We start from the raw sequence: 26,431 nt of genomic DNA, 5'->3' as shown, positions 1-26,431 counted from the left end.
ATTTTGAACAATGGATAGATGAAGTATGAAACTTGCAGAAGTGTGTCTCTTAATTTATTTATCCTATTTCATATGGTTTTAACCCGACTCGTTCATTGTTTTCACATGATTTTCACACCCCAAAAAATTCAAAAGTTGGGTTGTAAAAAGTTTCATTCACAGTTTAAATATTGTTTCCTTCCTTGCATTTTCAATTCAAGAAGAAAAAATTGAATACGACAATTTTGTCAACTCGAGTTTTCAAGTCGATTCTCAATAAGGTAATACACTTCCCTTTCTATTTATCTTAAGATTATGTGTTGTTTTTTTAAATTCAACATCACATTTTGTAACTAGGTTGAATTTATGAACTTCTTTATCTTTGTTTTTGCATTGTTGTTTTTACTATGAGTTTAAGATTCAGTAGGATATATATCTAATTTAATTATCATAAATAATAGCAGTCCCTTTCATGTATTTATTTTATGATCTCCGGTAGGCTATAATAAAAAATGACCTAATTCATTACTTGTTTGATTGATATTGTCTTTGTCCTTTGATATGTGTGAAAGTAAAGTTTATACTGTCAATATTTAGATGTGTTTTAACACCAAGAGAGTTATGGTTTCCGTAGGTTAAAGAGAGCAAGAAATAGTTGAGGTATGAAACTCGCGAAAAAGTGACAACTTCAGTGTTTCTTTAACCATTAACTCTACAAAAGCCAAGGACCACATTATATTTCTCATTAGGAACATAAGTTATGCATAGCCCAGCTAAGTATGGTGGTGTGTTTGACACAAAGAGAATGATAGTTTTAGGTAGATAAATGGAACAATGGATAGTTGAGGTATGAAACTCACGGTAATGTGATAATTTAGGTGTGTTTTGACCATTATATCTTACAATTGTATCAAAGATTGAAGGACATGTGTCTTATGTCACAAGTTCAAAACTATTTGAAGTGAACTAATTGTCCAGTATTTAAGTGGAGAACGGTAGAAGGGTGGGCCATCATTCCCAAGTTTCAAAGGTTGTGGTTGGCCAAGAGGATCGAATCTTGATAGATTTCTCGCTCATTGAAAAAAATCATCAATAGTAGTCGGAGCCACTAGATGTAGATCTTTTGGTGTGATAATGAAGGTTAAACTATGTTAGAGTTTAGTTGATTCCTTCCATAAGCATTGAATCCTTAAATTGTGCCTTTTGAGATTCGGTGGTCACAGTTTAGATAAAAATGGCATGTATCTAAGACAGTAGACACACTGTCAAGACCCGAAATTACCCTTGTAATTCTTAGTTTAACAGCTGATCCTTAAACACACATAGTTACAACTAGGGGTGTGAAAAATAAACTCAAACATAGGTAAACCGCCCAACCTGTTCAGAATAAGGGTTGGGCTCATGATACTTTGAATTGGATTCAATCTGAACTAATTCAAGCCCAACACTTTTGAAGAGAATCCTCAATTGAGACCAATTTAATTTCTAATTTTAACCCGTTTTAAAGCTTTTTATTAATATATCTTCCTATATTTAAGGTATGAATTATTATCTATTTAACATCATTTAGGATTTATGTATCCATCAGTTACGTTTTTAACAAAAAAATTTGAAGGGAAATTCAAATCTTGATTATAAAAGTTCAATAGCAATATGTAAATTATTGAGATTAATCAGGCGGAATTGGGCGGGTCAATACCCAACCCATTTTAGCTCATTTGAGCCCAACCCATTTGAGTCTAAATTAATCTTGGGCAGATCATGACCCAACCCGGCTTTTTTTTAAAACCCATTTTAATATCTCCAGTTTCAATCCAACCTGTCCATTTAACACCCCTAGTGACAAGTAGTTATACTACTCAGGGATTCCTACGAAGGGAATAAGTCCTAGCTCACGGGTGAGCCTTAATTCCTAAATCTGTTCGGTTCTAAGGAAAATTCCCAAGGTAAACATATTGATAAACGTAACTACAAACATCAATAATCTAATAATACTAAATAATGTTGATAATAATTAAGAGTAGCTCAAGAATATTGATGATTTGATAAAAAATTTGACAGACACTTTAAATAAAAGCATCTTAGATCAAGAAAACTGGTAAATAAGGCATGCAACTATTAAATAATATAGTAATGATACATGGAAATAACTATCTTCTAAGGGTCTTGAATTAAGAAATAATGAATGAAAGTATGGAAACACATAATTAAACTATTCCTCTAGAGGAATAGATAATATCATGGAATTCATGTTTTTCATAAACCCTAAGCCTTGTAGATTAATCGAGAAACTGGGTTTTCTTTGTGACTCAACGAGTGAAAGAATATCCACTGATGAAATCCACATACCTAGAATTTTTAAACTTGAAGATAAAGAACTCTATAAGGTCAGTTTGGTTTTTTCCCAATATTTTAACCCTATACTATGCATTTTTATCTATTCTAAGTGGGATTAAAGGCAATAAATTGACTTAAACCTGTTCATTCATGCCCTAATACTTGAAGATTACACTAGTTAGTTCTTAGGTTAAGAGGAGCTTTGAATGAAAATAATTTGATTTGTAAGTATTAGGGTGTGAATGGTGAGGTTTATGTCAATTAATTTTCCTTAATTTGAATTGGTTAAAACGACATAGTATAGGGATTAAAAGAGTGGGAAAAAAACGAAAATGACCCCTAAGAGAACAATGACATCGACATGTTTTTCGAGGGCATCTATGCTACTTGGTTCTATTTACGGATTGTAGATACCTATCTGTAGAAATCAGGCAGAGGTATTTGGTATCTCAAATTGATCTAGAGAGCCATTTATGGTCCATGGTTCTATCTGCATACAATAGAGAGTGTTTCTAAACCCACACAAAAATTTGAGTTTCAGGACATCAACTCGACCTATTTATGGACCGTAAAAGGTTTCACGACTCGAAAACTTGACATGTATAGTTGAGGCTAGTTTTCAAATTTCGTACTTTGATTTACGGACTAGTATACTACTTGCAAATGTGCTTACGCCCCATAGACTAGAATCGTAAAACTCAAACCTGAAATTCCAATCTATGAAGTTTAATCTATGCATCAAATTTACGATTTTTGTAGTTCGTTTTACGGCCCTTAGATGGAGTCCGTAATACTTATAATTTTATGTGGACTTCTATTTTTTAGTTTTTACGGTCTGTTCTAAACATAAAAACCTCTGAGGTGTTGTTACACCTACATACTTGCTCGAGCACAAATTAGAGCTGAGAAATTTATCGTGACTAAAGATCCTAACTTGGTTTTATATGCAGTGACATCGCCACATAGATTGGAAGCGGTTAGTTGATCTCTTTTCTTTCAAAAATTATATGGATAATGTAGAAAACTTTCCGGTGTATCTAGGTCAAAACATCATGTGTACTACTCTTAACGAAATTATTGGCTTTTCCGCGTTTTATACAATATTTATCTTACCTACAAAAATAGATTGAAATCAAGTACCATTCTATTCTAGTTGAAGTATATTTATCTGGTGATAACATCCTTTGAACAAGCCTATGATAAAATCTTTTCTTTAACATTTATGTAGATAGCACTAGGAGTCACTGCCTCAAACTCTTGCAACCACTAGAGATGAGACATAAATTTTACCCTGCTTATGCAACATTTGAAAATGTATAGCATAGCCCTCCATAGATTGCAATTAGTATTTTGAATCCCTTGATAGTTGATTAGAAAGATCTTTAGAATGCATAGAGTTCTTCTGTTGACTTTATGTATGTTGCTTAAGTGGCAATGAGATGTATAGAAATAGCAAGTCGAATAACATGGAGGATATAGATTAGGGTAGAGGTATAGTTAGATAGTTGAGAGTTCTCTCGCTTATTATTTTATACTGGTAGTTGTATTATTACTCTTGGAGTTTCATGGTATTTCACTTTTGTTGCTATTTAATGTTTGTTGCACTTCGAGTATCGTATTATTTTGTTGTAGCTACTAATTCCTTTTTAGTATGTTCTTAAGTAATATGTCTTGGCTTCGTCATTCCTATTGTTTTCTTTTTTCAAACTGATTTGTGATGTTTTTACTTTAGTCGAAGGTCTATCGAAAATATCCTCTCTATCTCCCCACTTGTACGGTATGTTGTTGTTCATGTCGACAGTAGATAACTTTGCTAGAACCTTGAGAGACTTTACTGCTGAAATATAAAATAAGGAACAAATACTTGTATTTCACACTAGATTCACTTATATTACAACAATCATGAGTGTACTACTAATATAATAAATCATATCCTAAGATAATCGTGGTCTTAGTTATACAATCATAAAGATCACAACCTTTATAGACATTTGAGAGGCTAGAACTCTCCAAGAATTCCCTTTCTATTATTTTCTGAATATTCCTCGTTTTCACTGCACTGCCCCTATTTCTATAGGATAAACCACCCATTACATGTGTAACTGTCTTATGACAGTTACTAAGTTTATTAATTGTTTATTTCGGTCTCCTGGAATAAGTTTTTATAACTTGAGGCACATCATTACCCTTCCCTATAAGAATCACCTTAGCCTCAAGGTGAAAGTCCGGAAACTGTTGATCAATGATTGTATATTCCTCCCATGTATTCTCAATGTCTGATAGGTTCCTGCACTTGATTAGCACATCCAATTTTCTATTGATTAGTTTCCTTATCTGTCTCAGTGCCTCAGACTCAACTTAAAGCTCCAATTATTGGGTAAGAAATGGAGGTAGGTTTTTAGCAAAAGTAGTTGGAAGTAAGAATTTTCTCAGTTATGAAGCAGAAACACTGAATGAATGCGTTTTCAAACTGGTAACTTCAATCGATAAGCTACAGAGCCAATATTTTCCAGAATCTTGTAAGGACCATATATACGGGGAGTGAGTTTTTCATTGATCTTATTGGCCAAAGAACATAGTTTGTAGGGCCGAAGTTTGAGATATACTAGTTCACCAATCTCAAAAGTGAGTTCTCTACGATGTCGATCAACTTGAATCTTCATTCTTTATTGCGCTTCTAACAAATGATCTTTGAGTTCGGTTAAGATAAAATTTGTAGTAGCACCTGCTCATTTACTTCTTCAACCGCTGAAGTAGTGTCGTCCATGTGAAAAATTGATGATGGGTCCCTTGCATATAATGCTTTAAAGTATGTCATACTTGCATATCTATTAAAGGGTGTGTCAAACCAGTACTCAACCCAAGATAACCAGTGGGACCATTCTTTAGTATTACTCCTGCCATAAAACAGAGATATGTCTCTAAACTCCTATACACAACATCTATTTGCCCATCAGTTTCTGGATGATAGGAATAGCTATACCTTAAGTAGTGCCTGCTAGCTTGAATAGTTCCTTCCAAAAGTGTCTTATAAAAACACTGTCACGATCAGACACAATAGACTTAGGAAATCCAGGCAATTTAACCACTTCCTTAATGAAAACAGCTTCTACATCTTTTGCATTTAAAGGGTGTGAAAGTGGAATAAGATGGCCATACGTAGTAAGATGATCCACCACAACAAAAATAGTATCAAACCTATGTGATTTAGGAAGTCTAGAAATGAAATCCGTAATTACATCCTCCAACACATGATGTATAGGTAAAGGTTGGAGTAACCTTGCAGGACTCAAAGTTTGGGACTTTCTCTTTTGACATATTTCACACCTAGAAACAAAGTCATGCACATCTATCTTCATACCTTCCCAGTAGATATTCTCGGACAACCTTTTATATGTGAAAAAATACCCCGAATGGACTCTTATAGGAGAAGAATGCAACTCTTTCAATAGCCCAGGTTTTCGAGATGATCATTTTGGCAAAACCAAGCATCGCTTATATAGTAGACATCAATTCTTCAAGCTGAAGTTGTCATCTAATTGTTGTCCTGAAATTGACTTTTTCAAAATAGAAGCCATTTTGGTGTCTCGGTGTACTTCTTGGTCCCATTCCTCCTTGTCTTTATATTGCCAAATCAAAAATGCATATAACTCTGAAGAGTCTCGCGTCTTGACAATGCATCAACCACTTTATTTTCAACACTCCGTTTGCACTTGATCTCAAACTTATAACCCATGATCTTGGAAACCCATTTTTGTTGATTCTCATCCATAACCCTCTGTCCTAGAAAATGTTAAAGGGCTTTTTGGTCAGATTTAATGATGAAATGATGGCCTAGCAAATAGTGATCCCATCTTTTGAAAGCCAATACAATATCCATTAGCTCTCGTTCATATATTGAACATTGTTTCACTCTGGAAGAAAACATTCGACTGAAATACGAAATAGGTTTACCATTTTGCATCAAAACTGCACCAACAAAAAATCCGGAAGCATCATCTTCAATAACAAATAGTTAAGAAAAGTTTAGCTTTGCTAAAACAGGCACTTCAGTCATCGCCAACTTCAATGCATCAAGAGCTTGTTGAGCGTGTTCTCCCCATGAAAATGCATCTTTTTTTAGTAAGTCAGTTAAAGGGGATACAATCTTACCATAATTTTTTGACAAATTTTCTGTAATATCCCGTGAGTCCCAAAAATCCCCGCAAAAGACTTTATATCTCTACGACATGGCCAAGATATCATGCTCTCAATCTTGGAGGGGTCAACCTGCACTATGTCAGAAGAGATTATATGACCCAAATATTCAAGTTTAAGCTGAACAAACTTGCATTTCTTCTTGTTGATTGCCAAGTGATTCTATTTGAGAATATCAAAAATAACCTTCAAATTCCCAGATGTGAAGCATAATCCTTACTGTAAATCAAAATATCATCAAAGAATACTAAAATAAATTTCCACAAATGGTCCTTGAAAATATTATTCATCAGTGATTGAAAAGTTAAGGGTGCATTGGTAAAACCAAATGGCATGACCATAAACTCTTAATGTCCCTCATGAGTGCGGAAGGCTTTTTTTGCTTCATCTCCTTGTTGAATTCATATTTGATGATAACCTGACTTAAGAACCAACTTGGAAAATATGGTGGCTCCCCCTAGCTCAGGAAGTAACTCAACAATGCATGGTATTGGAAATTTGTCGGGGATCGTGATATCATTAAAAGTCCGATAATCCACGCAAAATTGCCAACTCCCATCCTTCTTCTTAACTAGACATACTGGACTAGAATATGGACTAGCACTAGTTTTAGTGATTTCGACAGCCAACATCTCTTAGACCAAACGCTCGATCTCATTTTGTTGAGAATGAAGATATCGATATGGTCGAATGTTTGGTGGTTGTGCTCCATATTGAAGAGTAATAACATGATCTCAAGAACGACGTGGTGGTAGGCCTTAGGCTGGCTCACTTACTTCAAGATAATTATATAATAACTTCTCAATCTCCTTTGATGTTATTGTTGCTTCATCTTCTGTTATTGTTACCTGGTTCAACTCGATCAGAAATTCTTGGTTTCCTTTCTTTAACAAATTATTCATGGCTTTCAGTAACACTACTAGTTGAATCATGGATGGATCCCCTCGAAGCGACACCAATCATCCTGCATCTTTGAATTTCATGGTAAGAAGTTTCCAATTCACCCTTATCTCTCTTAATGTGGCTAACCATTCCATCCCAATACCATATCAGTTTCCCTCAATTCAAATAGAAAATATTGTTTGTTGATTTGGACTCCTTGCACGTCTATTCTTACCTTTTTAGATACTTCAGTCCAACTAACATGCTGACCATTACCAACTGATACTTTAAATCCTTTGGTCTTCGTAATAGGTAATGCAGATTATGAGCGAGGGTGGATGATATAAAATTATGGGTAGCTCCACTATCAACAAAAATTATCACGTCGTGTCCATTAATCTTCCCCACAAGTTTCATTGTTCTACCTACCGAAGGCCCACAACTGAATACATATTGAACAACATCATAGTACCTTTCATTTCCCCTTCAACTACATCTTCTCCCGCAGACTCAAAGAATTCAACTATTTCGTTTTCATGAGTGTTTGGTGCCTCTTAGATACTCAATAGGTTAAGATTCTTATTTTTACAACGATGATTCAAGTGAAATTTTTCATCAGATCTGAAACATTACCCTAACTCTCTTTTCAGCCGAATTCTGAATCAGACAACGTTTTGAATTGTAGTTCAGACTTTTCTAATGCAGTCCCCTTGAAGCTAGTAGACTTTATCATAGTATGCATTAGTGAATCAGTGTTACGACTTGCTTCTCCGGCTCTTGAGTCACAAGATTCAATAATGTTTGCAACTCAGTGATAATTGGGTTTAAACCCAACTTGTTTATTGCTTGCACTTCCTCTGCCTGATTCAAATTTAAAACCTTGTACTTTCTGCAAAATATAACTCTGATCCTCCACCTTTTGAGCCATCTCCATTATCCCTCTCAAGGTTTGAGCCTGTAACAACATCACTTCTCCTCAAATTTAGTTTTTCAGCCTATTTAAAATTACTCCAGATAACATTCCATTAGATGCTTCCTTCGTAGATGATCATACTTTTTCAAATTCTTCACGAAACACGGTGACTTTTCTTACCTGCTTCAACCCCATTAAGACAGCATATTGATTTTTTTTTCAGAATGTTGAAGTCGGCTCAACAACTCTCTTTTGAAGTCTTTCTAGGTTAACATCTGTTGTTTAGATTCAGTCCAATTATACCAATTTAAGGCTTTCCCTTCCAAACAAACACCTGATGCCTGTAATCTTTCCGCTTCAGAAATTTCATTCATGGTAAAATATCGCTCAATTATGAAAATCCATCTCGAAGAAACTGATAGTTGTAATTTCTAAAACTTCTTCCCATCTTTTTCTCCAGCCCAGTTGACAATGCTTCCCTGTTTTTGATTTCCGACACATTTAGTTTGAGAAAGGGATGCTTCTGCCATTGTAGTTCTCCCTTGTGCTTTGATACTAGCAAGAGTCTCTGTCATTTCATCAAACCATCCTTCCAGCTTTCTGATATCTTCTCTTACCCTATCAAAATTTTCTCCACTTATTCAACTTGTCCCTTCATTCTACTCACCATCCCTGAACATTACTGCACTGATACCAATTTGATAGACTTTACTGCTGAAATACAAAATAAGGAACAAATATTGCTGTTTCACACTAGAATCACTGATATTACAACAATCACATGCATACTACTAATATGATAAATCACATCCTAAGGTAATATTGAGCTTAGTTATGGAATCATAAAGATCACAACCTTTCTAGATATTCGTGAGGCTAGAAACTCTCCTTGAACTCCCTTTCCGTTATTTTCTAAATATCCCTCTTTTTCAATGCACTGTCCCTATGTCTATAGGAAAAACAACCCATTATATGTATAACTGTCTCATGAGAGTTTCTATGTTTCTTAATTGTTTATTTTGGTCTCCTGGAATAAGTTTTTATAACTTGAGGCACATCATCTTAACATTTCTATTTTTGATGTCATTTGAGGAACAATAAGAATCCTTTTTCATTTATCTAATCTTAATTTGATAAAACACAATAATTAAGGTACATTTAAAAAAGAATTCACAATTACTTGAAATTTTTTGCGATTCATCTTAGTTCTTATATTATTTACAGCTATTTCAATGAAGATGCTTTTCCACCTCAGGTATGACGAACTACTACTAACTAATTACTGTGGATTACTTGAATATGATCTTAATTCCTTTGAGTTTGGAAGTTTTTATATCATACTGAAACCTAGGATTGTCTGTTCTATGCCATTTATCTTGTACTCATAAAATAGTAGTAAAAATTATTTTAACATGAGAAACTTGGTATGACAAGTTCATTTGCGTTTAGCTCACAAATGTTATTTTTGTATTCAACTATTGTATAATTTATCCCTTTTATTTTGAGATATGATTGCACAAATAGAAGTAGCGACCACAGTTTGGATGTTTGGATTGGTGTATTTGGCATTATTTAATCCTCCAACTCCAAAATACTATGCTTCACCAGATTGTACTCCGGTGACTTCGCCAAGGGTCCACATCAGTGATGGGAGATATTTTTCTTCCAAAGAGGGTGGTGTCTCGAAGGAGAAGGCAAAGAACATCATCATTATCTTTCATTGTTTCAATAGTTCCAAAGACTTGATTTACCAATATCTGAAGTATGAAAACAATTATAACTCTATACATAGCATTATGACCAGGTTCACTTACACCTGCAATGCATTTGAAACTCAGAAAACCTTTCTGAGTCCAATCTATAACGTTGGACTCAACAAAACTTTTCTAATTTTCAATCATATTGCAGGCACAAGAGAAGTTGGTGATAACACATATACATAATAGATACTAAAATGACTATGCTAAGAATAGAGTTTTTAAAAAGTTTTCATACTTGGGATATCTACAATATAAATTCTTCAGAAATATCAAAGTCATGAAAAATAATGATCTATTGATTTTCTTTCTCCTTGGCGATGCCATCCCATCATGGAGTTGGAACCTCGGAAAAGTCACCGGAGAACCACTTGGTAATCCACAAACATTTTGAGGGGCAGGGTTATGTTATGTCAAATAAACCCATCCCAACATTCCTAGATGATGATATTGAATCCAAGGGAGCTTCTTTTATAGATACAAAATGAGTTCGCCTGCATTAATTATATTATTGTGTCCTTGTCAAAGCTGGAGCAAACCTTGGTTATCTAGAAATGAATTTTGATATCCAACGGAGTAAAGTCCTGATTTCCAAGCCAACTATTTGGTCCCGATTCAAACTAGTTAAAGTTGTCTTTGAGCACAGTAACATTGTATTTTTGTGACCAATAGGCCACATGGAAAAAACCATTAATGCTTGAATTAGGTTAAGCTGTCTACATCACGTTCGCTATAAGGTGCAGCCCTTTCATGAACTTTGCTAACATTGGATGATTTGTGCGCCGTGCTTCCCCTTTTGCTTGTATTTTTAGGCAAGATGGTAACTTTCAAGAAACTTAAATGCATCAACATTTATAATATACACTAGATATGAGAACTCGTGCCAATAAAGACTAAATATATGTTACTCTCTCAAACTCAACTTAGAGACAATTGGAATTTCATGAATCGTCCAAATTTTTGTATAACATTAATATACTTTATTTTGTTAATTATTATGATTTATTGTAGTTTTTACATAATTTTTAAATAATACATACATACATATATATATATAAAAAACCCAATTTACGTGGCACAAATATAATTTACAGAATCAACCAAAATTTTTATGTTTTTTTGTAAATATTTAAAGTTGTTATACATTATTGACATTTTAAGGGCTCTTATGTCAGTTTCCAATAATCTTTATTACTTCTTTTGTCTTCTAATATATAAATATTTTAAATTAATAATTACGGTGTTTTGTAGATTTTCTATAAATAATTTGCAAATATACAAAAAGAATTTAATAAATAAGATAATTAAAAATTAAAAAATAAAAAGTACATAAATGACCTTGGCTAAATGAAGGCTTGTAGACAAGAAGAAGTATCTACTCCTACACCTTTTTATATAATAATAATTAGGTGAAAATTTACTATTATCTATTCTTTCAGCCAAGGTTCTCTTTGTTCTTTTTCAGATGCATTAGCCCGAATGAAATCAATGTTTCATACTTTTCTGCTCAATTTTTAATTAGAGACATTAAAAATAATGAATTGACGTCAATTTTAGTACATTGGAACATACATTCAAGTAATAGATTTCTTAAAATTCCGCATTAGCTTATGGGAGTGTAACATTGATACCGTGACACAAGTTGGGAATCTATGAACTCTTATTTTATACATTCTTACTACACATATGAATCATGAATTTTTAATATAAATATTCCTATTATTTTATGTTACATTTGGACTACGCATATGAATCATGAATGTCTATTATTAATATTCCTGTTATTTTATAAGCTTGCAAAAATGTATGTTGTGAGAAATTATAGAGTTGATTTTCTTCAATACAGAGTTTATTTTCTTCAATACAGAGATGCTCTATTTTTAAAGATTAAAATAGATAATATGAGTTTTTTCTCTTTAGTAAAACACTTTATTGCAAGCATTACTGTAAAATATGTTTTAAATGTGCATAAGACATCATTGCATTATTCACAACACAACATGAGAAGGCAGAATCCCAATAAATTCTATCAATACATGAAATAGAATATGTAGCTAGATTATGAGCTAACATATTCCATGTTCAAAGAAAATATATAATTTTTATTTCTTCGAGAGACTTCATCAATCACAAGACATTATCACAAATGTTCTCTTTTTTACAAGATGCTATCAAATTCTTTTGCAACATTTGTATAATATTCTTTGCGACTGACAATATATGAACCTTTGACCAAACCTTTTATAGTGCTCTTTCCACAACTTCCTAAATTTCTAGTGCTTCAGCAGTTTTGACCTTCCCATAAAATTAACTAGGGGTACCAAATGCATGAAGCAAATGACCATGAATATCCATAGCCGTTATTCCAATTATTATATTTTCTTTCTCCCTTTGTAGATGTGCATCTATAAAAACAATCACTCCATCTCAGGCCAAAATAATAGTTACATCGTAAATAATGTTATGAATGAGATTCCTCGAATTCCGCACAACATCATCATATTCATAAAAATAAAAAAAACCTTATTAACAATGTCATTAGGTTAGTATGTACCACAACTAAAGAGATAAGTGGGACCATTTGATTTCTCTATTTTGAAGAAAATCATTTAAGAATTAATAAAGTTAGAAGGGTCAAATTATAATATTTTTAAATTGGAGTTTGAATATTATAATTTTCTTCTCCCCTTCTCTCACCAACATATTCGAAATTTCTACCAATAAGGTGTTGATGAGCGACATTCCTGCTTCTTTGCATGGACAATTTTAATCATTTTTCTTTTTCTTTTTTCCAAGGGGAGCTCTGATTTTAGTCTAGAATTATTGTAGATAAGGACCCCATAAATACTTATCATAGTTTCTTTTTCATTGATTATATTCGCCTATGCTTTAGGTATTTGTCTATATGTATCCCTTTCATGTTCTGGTTTGTCTTGTCCTCTTTTTGATAAAATTTAATTATAATTATTTCAAGTTGCAGACGAACTGTTCAAAGAAAGTGCTGAGAAAGATTCTTCGTGATCAATCAAAGAAATCAAAAGTTTTTGAATGTCAAAGTTTTAATTTTAAAATATTAAATTAATCAAATCTAATTTTAATTATAATAATTGTTAAATCAACTCGTAAAATGTGAAGCATCTATATCCACGAAACTTTACTCATTTTCTTTGGCTATTGTTAAGTAACAATAGCCATTAACTGAATACTGTTAGCTATACTAGAAGAAAATTTGTAGCCATTTCCTATGGGATGTAACGGAATTATTTCGTTGACGTTCACAATATACAATTTTATTTTTGACAAATAAGATTTATGTTTTTGAAATAAAATTCATATATTTTAAAACCATGCAAAATTACAATAAATATAATAATTAACAAATTTTCAGTGTGAGTCACGACACATCTACAAATGACAAGCTATATGACAATAGAGAGTTACACTTCTTCCATATTCTTGAACTCGTGCCTTAGAGTTTAGTTCTTTAAAGTGTTTACTTCCTAATCCTTTTCTTGTATTATAGGATATTAATACCAGAGGGAGAACCGCAAGGAGAGTAAGAGGAGAGATCGTTGACAAGGTATTCCTCCCCAAGGTACTCAAGGAAACTAAAATCCGGTAGAGGTTTCAGACATGACTAACGAAGAGATTAGGTCGGCATTCTTGACCTTGGCCAGAGCCATGACAGCTCAAGCGACTTGAGATGTGAGGCCTAGGGTAATTTCTAATGACATCACTATGGCTTATAAGTTACGAGAATTAGTGAGGATGAATCCTCCGGTGTTCTTAGGTTCTAGGGTGGAGGGGATGCCCAATAATTCTAGGATGTGGTTTATAAAGTGGTGAGTGCTATGGGGGTGACTTCAAAAGGAAAAGCCGATCTCTCCTCCTATTAATTGAAATATTTTTCCCAAATTTTAATTGACTAAATGAAAGGCCAATAGGCCTGTGGAGTGGATCCTATAGAATTTGAGAAGCTTAAGGAAGCTTTCCATGGTAGATATTTTCCCCGTGAGAAGAGGGAGTGTAAGGTTGAGGGGTTTATCATCCTTAGGAAAGTTAATATGAGTTTGAATGAGTATTCCTTGAGGTTTACCCAATTTTCATGTATACCCCTCTTTGGTGTCAAATCTAATCCTGGGTATATTTCTATGTAAATTACTAGAGATTACCCATCTTTAACTTAAGTTTAGGACATTCACTCATCTAGCTAGCATAATTTATATTAAGATTGCTATTATTTCATACTAATATACATGATTATTGATTTTATAGGTTACTAAGGGAATTGGTTGATTATAGGAAGATAAAGGATTTGATGATGACAATTTTTTACAGTTGCAGAACATAGCACGGTGCTCCAACTTCACTAGTGCAGCAAGAGCGCGACGCGCCAAGACATCATTGAGTGAAGCCCAATTTGGCCGCACTGGCAGTGCGGCGCACCAGCCGGCTAGGCGCGAATGTGGTGCGGATCTTTGGGCAAAAGTTGTGTTAAAAAAGATTTCAAATTATAATAGACTTCGACTCAATTGTCTCTAACTATTGTAAAATAGACACTTTGTCTCCATTATTATGGTCCCAATTTTTAATTGGTGTGTAAGAATAATAATTCAAGATTGTAATAAGTTTTGATTTTCTAAGTCTTCTATTTTTTTGAAATTGCATGAACAATTGTATTTTGTGGATTTTCAATAGTATGAGTGGCTAATCGCACTATTTTGGGGTTGTAGCTACGAATCGATTGTTGACTATTATTTGTATATGTTTTGATTTTTGGTTGTCAATATAAGTTACTTTGAAATTCTTGTTTTATTATTTTATACTTGATCACATAAGATAAACATTGTGTCTAATCTTAAAATCGATAGAGGAGTGGTTAGATAGACCAGAGAATATAGAGAGCTCGATTGACCCATTAGATTGAGGTGATTTGTGTACATGAGTAACGCCCGACGAACAACTTGCTTGGTTATGAAGTAGTATGAAATATATCCCTGCTCAAAGTTGTAGTTAGGTTGTTAATTGATATAAGCGACGATAGGTGTGTAGCCTAGCTGATATAATTAACCCTATAAACCAATAACTTGAAAACTGAAATAAATTCTAATCCAATGATATGATACATGGATGCTAATTGCAGCCTTGGAATTGTATCTTACTTGCTGGTAACATCATCGTCAAGTCTTTCACATGTAGATACATTTATTTAGTTTATAATTAGTTGTAACAATCAACAATCAACAATCAACTCTTGAAATAGTTACTTTTATTTTCAATTGTAGCATTAAGTGCTAAATCTAAATTGATCATACGTCCCTAAGGGACGATAACTTGTTTCATAAATAATTTATATTATTTAGCAACCACGTACACTTCGCGTGTGAATTGGGGGAGAAACACGTCTTTAGCGCTGCTGCGAGGGAATTAAAAGTTGATTTATATTCAATATTCTTAAGTCTACAATTAGAATATTCAGGTATTAATTACTTGATCTTAGCTTGTTTGTTGAAGGCACTTGTCCTTCAGGTCATGTTCGAAAAAGAGACCTTGTCGAACCTTAGATGAGCCTGAAAAAGTATTAAACTAGCGCATGAAAATGTCTAACCAAGGACAACCTGGACAATTAGCATTAAGTATTCAAGGAAAAATTGATGGTGATAACAAAGAAAAATTGGATAACCCGAAAAATGTGAATAACTTAAGGAACCCAAATAAAGGAGGGAACTTGAATAACCAAAGGGTACCCCCTGATGTCCCTATAATCAAAATAAGGCATGTACTTAAAGTGGCAGTTCCACTCACCACTAATTTCATATTTGATATTAGGAAACCAAGTCATGCCTAATATTAATTCAAAGCAAGTCATATAAAAAATCACCAAATCAGACCGAGTCTTAAAATCCTTCCATAAAATAGGACAAGAATGATAGAAATGAGTGACTATGACAGACTTTCCAACTGGGGTAGTGTCAAACCCGGATTCTGGAATCCGAATGCAACCGTCATCGCTAACCTCTTAGAGGTCGCTGACAAGCCTCTTTAGCTTTCATCACAATCATACAGTTAAAATTGCAAAAATTTAAAACTTTTAAATACTTAATAAAGTGTACATAGACTTCATATGATACTGCATAAGAGTGATATTCTAATAAGCTCAATCTAAAGCAACCATCTATTTAATATTAAACAATTTATAGAGTATCATAAAAATAACAATAGTTTGCCAATCGACCTTATTACAAACGCTTGAACAAATGTTTGAAATGAAACGCTAATAACTACATCCACCAGATATGTCTATTGTACTAAACCTAGAGTAATAAAGTGTAGCATCCTCGAACTCAAGAAGACCTACCAAACTCTGGAGGTTGCTAATTCAAACTGCTTCGTCGAATGTTCAATATTCTCTAGAATCTGCACCAATAAAAATAGTAATAATATATGGGTTGGTACATACTTGTACTAAATATGGGTGTATGCACATAAACACATAAGGACTATTCATGATCAAGGAAAGCTCTTCCTAAAGCAACATGCCATTTCTGGAAAGTTAATTCAGTTAGTTTCTTAAATCGTTATTTATGATTCATGCTAAGAATATGACATGTTCTCATTCAACTAAGGCAACTCATTTTATATATGAACATAAGACCTCAAAATCATGAACAAAATTTTAGAACAACTTAAACAAAACTGAAGAAATTTGCTCCCTTAGGCTGAGAGTTCTTCCCTCGAGCCTTAGTTTATTTTTCAGTATTTTTCTTCTTTCTGTTGTGTAGTTCATGATAGACTTTGGTTTTATTTTTACTTATAAGTGAAATGATTCATTGTAGTGCCATACCTACAATAAATCGAGTAAGTAATCCAAAAGACTAAGGAAATGATTTGGCTACATTATTTACAAATTATATTTTTCATTCTTATTAAATTGGCATCAATGTAATTATAAGACCATCTATATGGGTATGCCCATTAATTGGTTGTTAACTTTATATATGAATCTTTTAGGCATATAATCATACTCCAATATTTTCACAAACCACTAACTTGTTAAGACTTATTCTAATCAAAGGCTTATGATTGACATTCTTAAGCTCTTACTACTTAGATCACTTCAAACATACATTCCTACTTCTTTGATCTGTTGTTCAGTATGAACATGCTACTTCCATTCTTTCTTGATCTCTTTAAAGAAATCTTTAACATTAACGGAAGTTGATCATGCGATCTAACATGAAATTCAATGTATCCCCCACATCGAAAAGGGGTGTTTCACTGGTTAAGGTGAAGTAAGTCCATTGTCTACCCCACACCGAAGAGGGGGGTTCACCAGCTAAAGTGAAACATAATAAGTTTCTTCCCCACACCAAAAACAGGGGTTCACGGCTGAACTGAACGTAATACTTTTTTGAGCTTTAACTGACATATATCATGTGATATAAACATGATATTCGGTGTCTTCCCCACACCGAAAATAGGTGGAATCTCCGGCCAAAGTGAAATAGAACTGCGTAGCATTCTTAGGTGGAGGCATCCACTAGCTAGTTCCCCTATGCTGGCAAACAGAGTTCGAAGACTAGGAGACACACGGAGACCCTGAACCACCTGTGTGGTGATCTCATCTCATGAGGCTTACATGTACTGGCACAAGCTCATTGCTAGTTTATCGGTGCTAAGCTTAGATGTATCTTACATCATTATATATTAGAGTTGACTCAAATATTATGGAAGCTTACTTCTAATTATGAAGACTACTTAACTCTATTGATGACTGGTAATCCCTTTCTTTGTTTGATGAATATGAACTTAAATCTTACATTATCATCATGGTGCAAGTGAGACTTGTCTCATGGACTCTATCACCCTTTTATGTGAGTATTTTTGGCATAATAGATTAAGTTTAATGGGGACTTGTCTCACTTCTTTTTACACTCTATATTAGGTCAATTTTATAACTTAAGCTTTCAGTTATTTCATTACTCACGTTAAAATGTTCAACGTTTATTGGTAGTTTTGTACAATTCTTTATGAAAGTGATAACTACTTATTCAATGCTATTGCGTTCACAAGTTCGTGTGGATGGAATATGTTGGGACTTGTCCCATTGATTGGCATACCCTATGCTTTGAGTTAATTGATGTAGGTATTGGTATGATTTTACATGATTTGAAAGTAATATGATTTGACATAGTTTTGCTAGACAATTTGTTGGCATAAATTACAATTTCACTAGATTCTTGGCGTAACATTATAACTAGCCATGCCAATTACTTCATAAATACACTAAACAAGAGAATTTTTAACCTTTGATTAGCCTGTGAATTAATTCAATGACTAATTTATAACAATTTTATCTTCTCAAACACAAGTAGGCATTATAACATTTAACATTCATGCACATAACACCCTAAGTATGCGGATCTAACATGTAGGTTTCATTCGAAATTATAATAACAGAAACATACACATAATAATCATTTAACACCAGATAAAAACAACATGCTCGAAATTTACATCATACAAATTACAAGAATCGGAAATCGGGCGAACTAGGGTATGAACATGCGATTCATTGGGAACAACCCTAGTTTCAATATTCTTGATTTCAAAACGTTTAAAAAGTCTCTTGGGTAAATAATTCCAGGAGATAAAACCCATACCTTATTGTAGCATTAAATCTACTATCATCACCTTGCACTTCTCACGAAGACTTTGAAGAAATTGCTTGAAATCGCTATTGGTTTCTTACGTTTTTTCATCTCGGTATTAGGGTTTATGATGAATAACGTGAGTATAAATCGTTAGGAACTTAATGTTAACTAATTCAACTTAGAATATATAAATTAAGTAAAATAACTAAATTAGCTAATTCCAAAAATGCCCCTCCTAAATTGACTAGAATTAGAAGAACACTTGACTTAACCAAAATCATGAAATTGCTTAGTGGTTTCGGTTTTGACCAATTAAATTAATTAATTAAGTAATCTAGGTTAATGACTAAAGTACAACTAAGTTGTTCGGACCATAACAAACCCTTTGGACCATTCTAGGTTAGGTACTAGGATGTTTCTTAGTTAGTTACTTGTCTTAATGTCACCCGGTTAGGTCTTTGGTTTTTGAGTCCCTTAAATAGTTTTTTTTGTCCTAGGTTATTTTGTTATCTAGGTCAGTTTGTTAGAGTCTATGAACGATTAGGGATCTTGTCCCCACTTGGGATGACCAGGACGCGCGCCTGTCCCCAACCGCTCTAACCAAATTGGTTAGCTTGTGTCTTGGTCAGTTGCACATGTGCTGCGTGTACTTTCCTTACTAAATATTCTTTAAGGTTCATTTGTAATGTTAATTTATTGTCCCAACGATCCTCACTATGTCCTTTGCCACTGCTTAATCTACGTGATCATTTTAAGTGGTTATTTTCTATGGTACCTATGCTTGCCACTTGGATGCCTAGTACATAATGTGTTAAGTTGAGAATCAACATTTTTAGCTTAGGATCTTCATTGCACGTATAATTCTTAAACAATCTTGGATTATATTTTAAATACTTGTGTATACATAGAAATTGGCTAACACCCTTAAGACATTCTATAATATGCCCAATATTTCTCAATTTTGAGCATAGGGATGCCTATGTACCCTAATATATATTGTTAAAATTTACTAGGATCTTCACTAGACATGAACATTTTTTGGAATATAGGTAGAAACATGGATATGCGCATCATGTATTTCATAAACCATAGAAAATACTGTAGCAATCTCACAGATACATAAGGATAAGTTAAACCCAGATCAAATCACCCACTATCCATCCGGTCACAACAAGAATAGTACATGTAATCACTGTGTTAGTCATTTCTACTTTATTCTTGCCTTCAAAGGCATAACACTAAGACTTATTATCATGATGGGTAACTTCTCTGCCTGGTTTCATTGTACCCCGTCCTGCATTACCATTTCCCTTAACTCCGCGACCATCGATGATTCCTTTCTAGCCCACCTTGTGGACGTCCTCAACCATTATTACCATTTTAAACGGGTACCATTCGTCTAGACTACTTTTGTGTTGAATCTATCATGTGTGGGTGAGGGAGATCTCTCCTACTATGCCTAGGTTCTCCGATGTTATAACAAATCGATCAAGATTTGACCCGAATTAAATTAATAGATAGAGTGCCCGAGTAATTACATGTAGAGGCTGGCATAGCGGACTAAATTGACCTGTCTGCAAGTGTTGGCCTCCATAAACCTATGGAGTAATATCCCTGAAAGTTTCTTGAGTTTTTAGCTTTGTTTGTCAATTCCTTGACTTGACCACCTTGCCTCACCCCATCCGCTTTATTAACAAAGTCTCTGACCTCATAAAAACTGCTCCTTGCAAAGTTCATATGAGTAGATAATACATGCAACTCAGAATTTAGTCCCTTTATAAATAAATGTATCCTCTCTTCTTCATTATTCACTAATTGAGTAACCTATCTCGACAATAGATGGATCTTGGACTCGATAGTCAGCTAAAATAAACATACCACCTTTTTCCAAAGACATGAACTCATCCTTCTTATGATCTTTCAAATTCCTAAGCACATATTTCTCCAAAAATAGAGCATAAAATTGGGTCCAAGTAAGTGGAGATAAAACTGAAGATCTGCATTCCACATAAGCTCTCCACCAGTACTTCTTAGCCTCACCTTGAAGTTGAAATGTAACAAACTGTAACCTATACTGATGGACAATTCCCAACTTATTCAGCGTTTCATAATAATCTAGGATGAACTCATACACATCTTTACTCACGGTACCACACAATACATGTGGTCTCAACTCCAAAAGTTTGTCAACACCTCATGCTAATTATCGGTCATTAAAGGACCCAATCAAGGATATACGAAATTATCATTAGCAACATTCGGTCCCACCTTGGAGACAATGATATAAATAGGAGGACTGGCGGGATCTTGAGTTTCTTAAATAGAGGAAATATATAAAGGACCAACAAACCCTTTCAAGAATTACAAGATATGCTGAGCTAACAGTGAGTTTAAGAGAGGAATACAAGTTGTCTTAGCCAGCACTTCTTCCTTTTGTACGAAATTGTCCTCATTCTCAACCCCTATGTTCTTTTGTACCGCTTTATGATGTGTAGGAGGTGCCTTATTTCTGGGAGCATATAAACCGATGCACCGTCCCTAGTAGGCGACACTCTTCCTCGACCTCTACCCATAGCTCTTCTACTTCCTCTGCCTCCACTGCGACCTCTTGCTACATTTTCCTCAGCTCGAGTATTGACAGGAGCTACAGGCCTGACGTCGTTGAATCTAATGTTAACCATCTGCGGATGAAAGAGTGAAGGAGGTTAAATACCAATTGGAATAAAGTTATAGCACGAAAGGAGATAAGAGAAAACATAAAGATTTCTTAAACTCCTATAGCCTCTTACAGAAAAGTACAAACGTCTTTGTACTGTTCCATAAGACTATAGTAGACTCATTTTGGTACATCGGGATAAATGAAGCTAGGCTATTACACAAACTTTTTCACGAGGCAGACCGTTGTGATTTGCACCTGAACTAACCCTCCGGTGGGAGATCCATTTATACTAAAAAGCTAAACAACTTATATAAAATACTAAAACATTTAAGGTCAGAGAAGCAAGTTTAAATGCCAACGAAAGAAATAGGTAATGCCCATAAGCTCCAAATCAATCGTCTAAAAACAAAAAAAAATGCTGAAAATACGCTTCAACATGAAAACTAATGTACCAAAACCTTAACAAGATCCATAAGTCTAAACAAGAAGGGTAAAACCCCAAAATAAAAATAAGAAATCCTAATGCAAAAGAAATGTCTGAAATGGTGGACAAAAATGAAAGATAACTCATGGCAACCTAGAAGAAAAAAATCACCCTTGAATTTGAAACGATCACTAATATTTTAATAGAGGTTTGTCAATAGCCGCTTGAAGATGCCCTGTACTCAACAAATAAAGAGAAATATATATATATATACATACATCTATCTATATATATATATACACACACACACACAAAGAACGTAAAATTTCATATTTCTCATATACACAATTATATCAACTTATTGGTCCTCTCATTGAACCCAAACCCAAATAGTTAGCATACCAAAATGTGATTCCCAATCCAATATTTATGCCAGAACGTGGCAACATATTCCATAATATGCCAAACGTTGCAATCGATTCAAGTTAGCGTGACAGAATAGAACACTTGATCCATTAAACAAATTACAATTATAATCATATATGTATTCTAAAAATCATAAAATCAAGTTATGATACATGACATTCATCTTTCACATTTACAACTAGTGTATTCAATAATGCAACATTTGTATACATATACGTATTATAATAAAGATGGAAAAACATATATCACACGATCATGAAATCATGACAATCACCTACCTTGTAACACGCTTAAATTCCCTAAGGAATTTGATTCTTCCCTTTGAGGTTTCCTTCCGCTTGTTCTTGGTCTACAAACAATCGTAATATGGCGAGGATCAATGAAAAACACCTATTACCTGAATTATAAACAATAATATCAATTCTAGATAAAAGTCGTGGTCCCTATATCCATATTAGGTCTTTTTCCAACATAATTTCCAAATCAAAAACATTCCCCCTTGACAATTATCAATTAGATTATGTTCTACAGATCAATAAACAGATTCGGGGAGTTAAAATGTTACCTTTAGCCTCAAGAATAGTGGAAAAATTTCAAGAAAATACCAGGGTTCGTTCATTAGCTTTGAATTTCAAAAATTGCAGAATAAAATGATTTTGGAATTTATTTCTGACCTTAAGTCACGTCTGCCCTGCCATGACGACACTTACCCCACTGCAGCGGCCCTGCCCTGCGGCAAAAATCCTGCCTCAACAGCTTGCATGGGAAAATGAGCCATTTTAATTATTTCAAGACCCCTATTTCACATGACACCTTCAATCATCGAAACTGAGAAACTACCCGTTCACACTAAGATAAATTTTGAGATTTCTACTCACACAAATTTAATTCGATAAAGTCGTATGGGTTCTTTAACGTCTTAGCTATATATCATGAGATCAAATTAATCATTACATCACCCAATATTTACCATATTTTCCTAGAATTTCAGGACTCATGAACTAGATAGATTGTGAAATTCAAAGTTACTACAAAAATATTTTCCGACCCAAATTTTTCAACAATTAACTTTTCTATAATGACGGAACTAGGTCGTTACTTTTACTTTTCCTTTTCCACAAATCGCTCTTTTAGTTATTAGTCACATCCATTTCTTATCTCCCCACATAATTTCTCTTTCATTATCTTTATTTTTATTTTGTATATTTATTGAATTTGAGTGTTTTATCATTCGATGTATAGTACTTAAATAATATGAATATGCAGCTCTCTCTTACTTTGTACTATACCACACTTTGATTTTCAGTGGGTTTTGTCTCCCTTCACTCTAGTGATCATTTCTTAAAAATTTAAATAGTATGATAATTTAAACAAGTTACTTGTGTTTAGCCTTTGAATTTGTTGTTTGTTCAGAACTTTTAGGGACTTTTTAAAAAGCATGATCTAATTTTTTCGACTGCCTTTTATTATAATAAGTTCCTTCTTTTCGATTCTTGATTTCTTTTTGTTCGCAGACAAAGCTCAAGGTCAATATCTTTAGGAAAGACGGAATGAAAATTTTACTGTATAATTTGAGTAAGTATCTTTTATATTTATTTCTCATTGTAAAATCAATTTTACAATTAAATTATAATAATATATCATATTTAAATCATAATAGTTGTGAGTACATATTAAAAGTGTACTTCTTTCTTTTTGAATGAAGCGTAAAGTTAGAGAAAAGATATAAAGTAACCAATGTAGTTGTTTCGAATTTTTAAAAGGACACCTAAACTTTGTCACCGTCTTATTATCCCACTAAACAATTTTGAATAGACTTAATTACATCATTTTTCGTGCAGTTGACATAGAGAGTGGTGTGTACTCTCTCAAAGACAGTGAGCAACCTAAAATAACCAATATAATTTTATTTTTAAAAGTATTTTATTTTTCTTTCTTTTCAAAAATTCATTGCCATCTCCATTCATTGAAAATTCTTATCTTCAAAGTCACCATTTTTACAAAAACTTCACCTTCCTTTTTTTTAATTACTATTAGTTTTACTTTGTTTAGTTTGAAAATATTATCTAATTATTTTCTTACATTTCGAACAATTTGATAAACTCATTAGATTTTAAGATGTTTAGGAAGTATGATATAGTTTTTTTTAATTCTATTTCAATTAAAATCTTTCAATTTTTGAGAAATAAATTTATTCTTTTAAAACTATTATTTCTAATTTTTAATATATGTGAAAATGAGTAGTTGATGATACCTTGAAAATTTTAAATTTTCTTCAGTAAATAATTAATTTTGTTATTAATAATTCAATAAAGTCTAAATAATAGTATGAATTTTATAAAGAATTTTATCGGAGAAGAAAAATAAAAGCAAAAAAATGAAAGTGGATTTTAATTTTGACATGGGGGATTGGAGGTGAAGAGAAAAAATGAAGGGATGAATCACTAGAAAGTGGGAGATGGAAGATGAAATGAAACTTAAGATATACCAAAATTAAAATTCAAAAAGAAAGAGAGTGAAATAAAAAAAGAAAAAGATAAAGGAAAACTTTGAAATGATTTTTTTTATATTCTTAATCAATTTAACACGTGTCATGTAATGATTGAGGTGTGAATTCACTTGCTTCTTAAAATTTGTGGCTAATCGAAAAATGGTATAATAATATATGTTCAAAATTGTTTAGTGGGGTAATAAGACAGTCGCAAAGTTAAGGTGCCTTTATGAAAATCCGAGACAACTTCAATGAGGACTTTATGTCTTTTCTTGTAAAGTTATTACTTATTAAATAAGTTGTCTATATTATCATATAAGGAGTAACATTTTTATTTTCTTATTGAGGACTAGCATTCTGTACTTTCGGTAGATCATACAAGAGACACGTTTTATGATTATTTTAGATGTTTTATTTTGTAATATTGAGTTTATATATTATTATATGATATCTACTATCTTCAAAAAATAAATTTAATATTTGTCATGATATTAGTTTAACAATTTTATTGTATTAAGACATAGACTTTTCATCATAATTTTATGAATTAATCTTGTAAAATATGATAAAAATTCACCATTTTTAAATTATCATATTAACGAGAAACTAGTTAATTGTTACCATTTACAAATTTGAATGTCATTGGGTTTTTTTTCTTGAAAAGATTATACCATCAAAGGTAACTTTTATCCATATCGCATGACTACGACATAATAAAGAGAGCTGAAGGGTAAAGTGTAAGAAATTCTTGATAAAGGATTTGTTCGTCTTAGTGCTTCTCCATGCGGTTTACTACTTTTGTTTGTCAATAAAAATGATGATAGAATGATATTGTGTACATATTACGAGGAATTAAATAGGGTAACTATTTTAAAGAAGTATCCTTTCTCTCAAACATATAATATTTTGACCTGTTTCTAGGTGCATCAGTTTTCTTTAAGATTGACCTAAGGTCGGGCTACCACTAGTTGAGAATTAGGCATGAGGATGTGTCGAAGAGGGAAATTAGAACTCACTATATGCACTATGAGTTTTTTGTTATGTATTTTGGTTTGACTTATTACCTGTAGCTTTTATGAGTTTAATGAATGGGGTGTTCAAGCAATTTCATGATTCATCCGTGATAGTCTTTATTGATGATATTTTAATCTATTCGAAAAGATAGGAAGAGCATGCCGACCATCTTCGTATTATTCTGGATGTTCTGGAAAACAAAGGTTGCATGATAAATTCTCTATGTGTGAATTTGATTGGCTTCAGTTGCATTTTGGGGTACGTAGTTTCAAAAAAAAGAGTAATGGTAGATCCCCAAAAGATTGAGGAGGTTATGAATTGGATTCGACCTAGCTTCTTGACGGATGTTAGGAGGTTTGTGGGGCTCGCTTGCTACTATCGTTGATTTGTGAAGAACTTCGCTTCTATTCCACTCACTTTAAAATTTTTACAAAAAAGAGATATCATATTGAAATATGTGAGAATAGCTTCCAACATTTCAATAATCTCTTGACCATTGAACCTATCGCAGCATTACCACTGGAAAGTGAAGATTTTATTATTTATTTCTATGCTTCACATTATTGATTGGGTGTTGTGTTGATGCATGATAAGAATTTTGTAGCTTATTCCTTGCGTCAATTGAAAGTACATGAGGGTAATTACCCAACACATGATTTGGAATTGGCAGCGGTAGTATTTGTGCTTAAGATTTGGCG

Source organism: Solanum lycopersicum, chromosome 7, assembly GCF_036512215.1.
Source record: "Solanum lycopersicum chromosome 7, SLM_r2.1".
In the NCBI taxonomy this organism is placed as follows: Eukaryota; Viridiplantae; Streptophyta; class Magnoliopsida; order Solanales; family Solanaceae; genus Solanum; species Solanum lycopersicum.
This window is presented reverse-complemented; position numbering follows the sequence as displayed.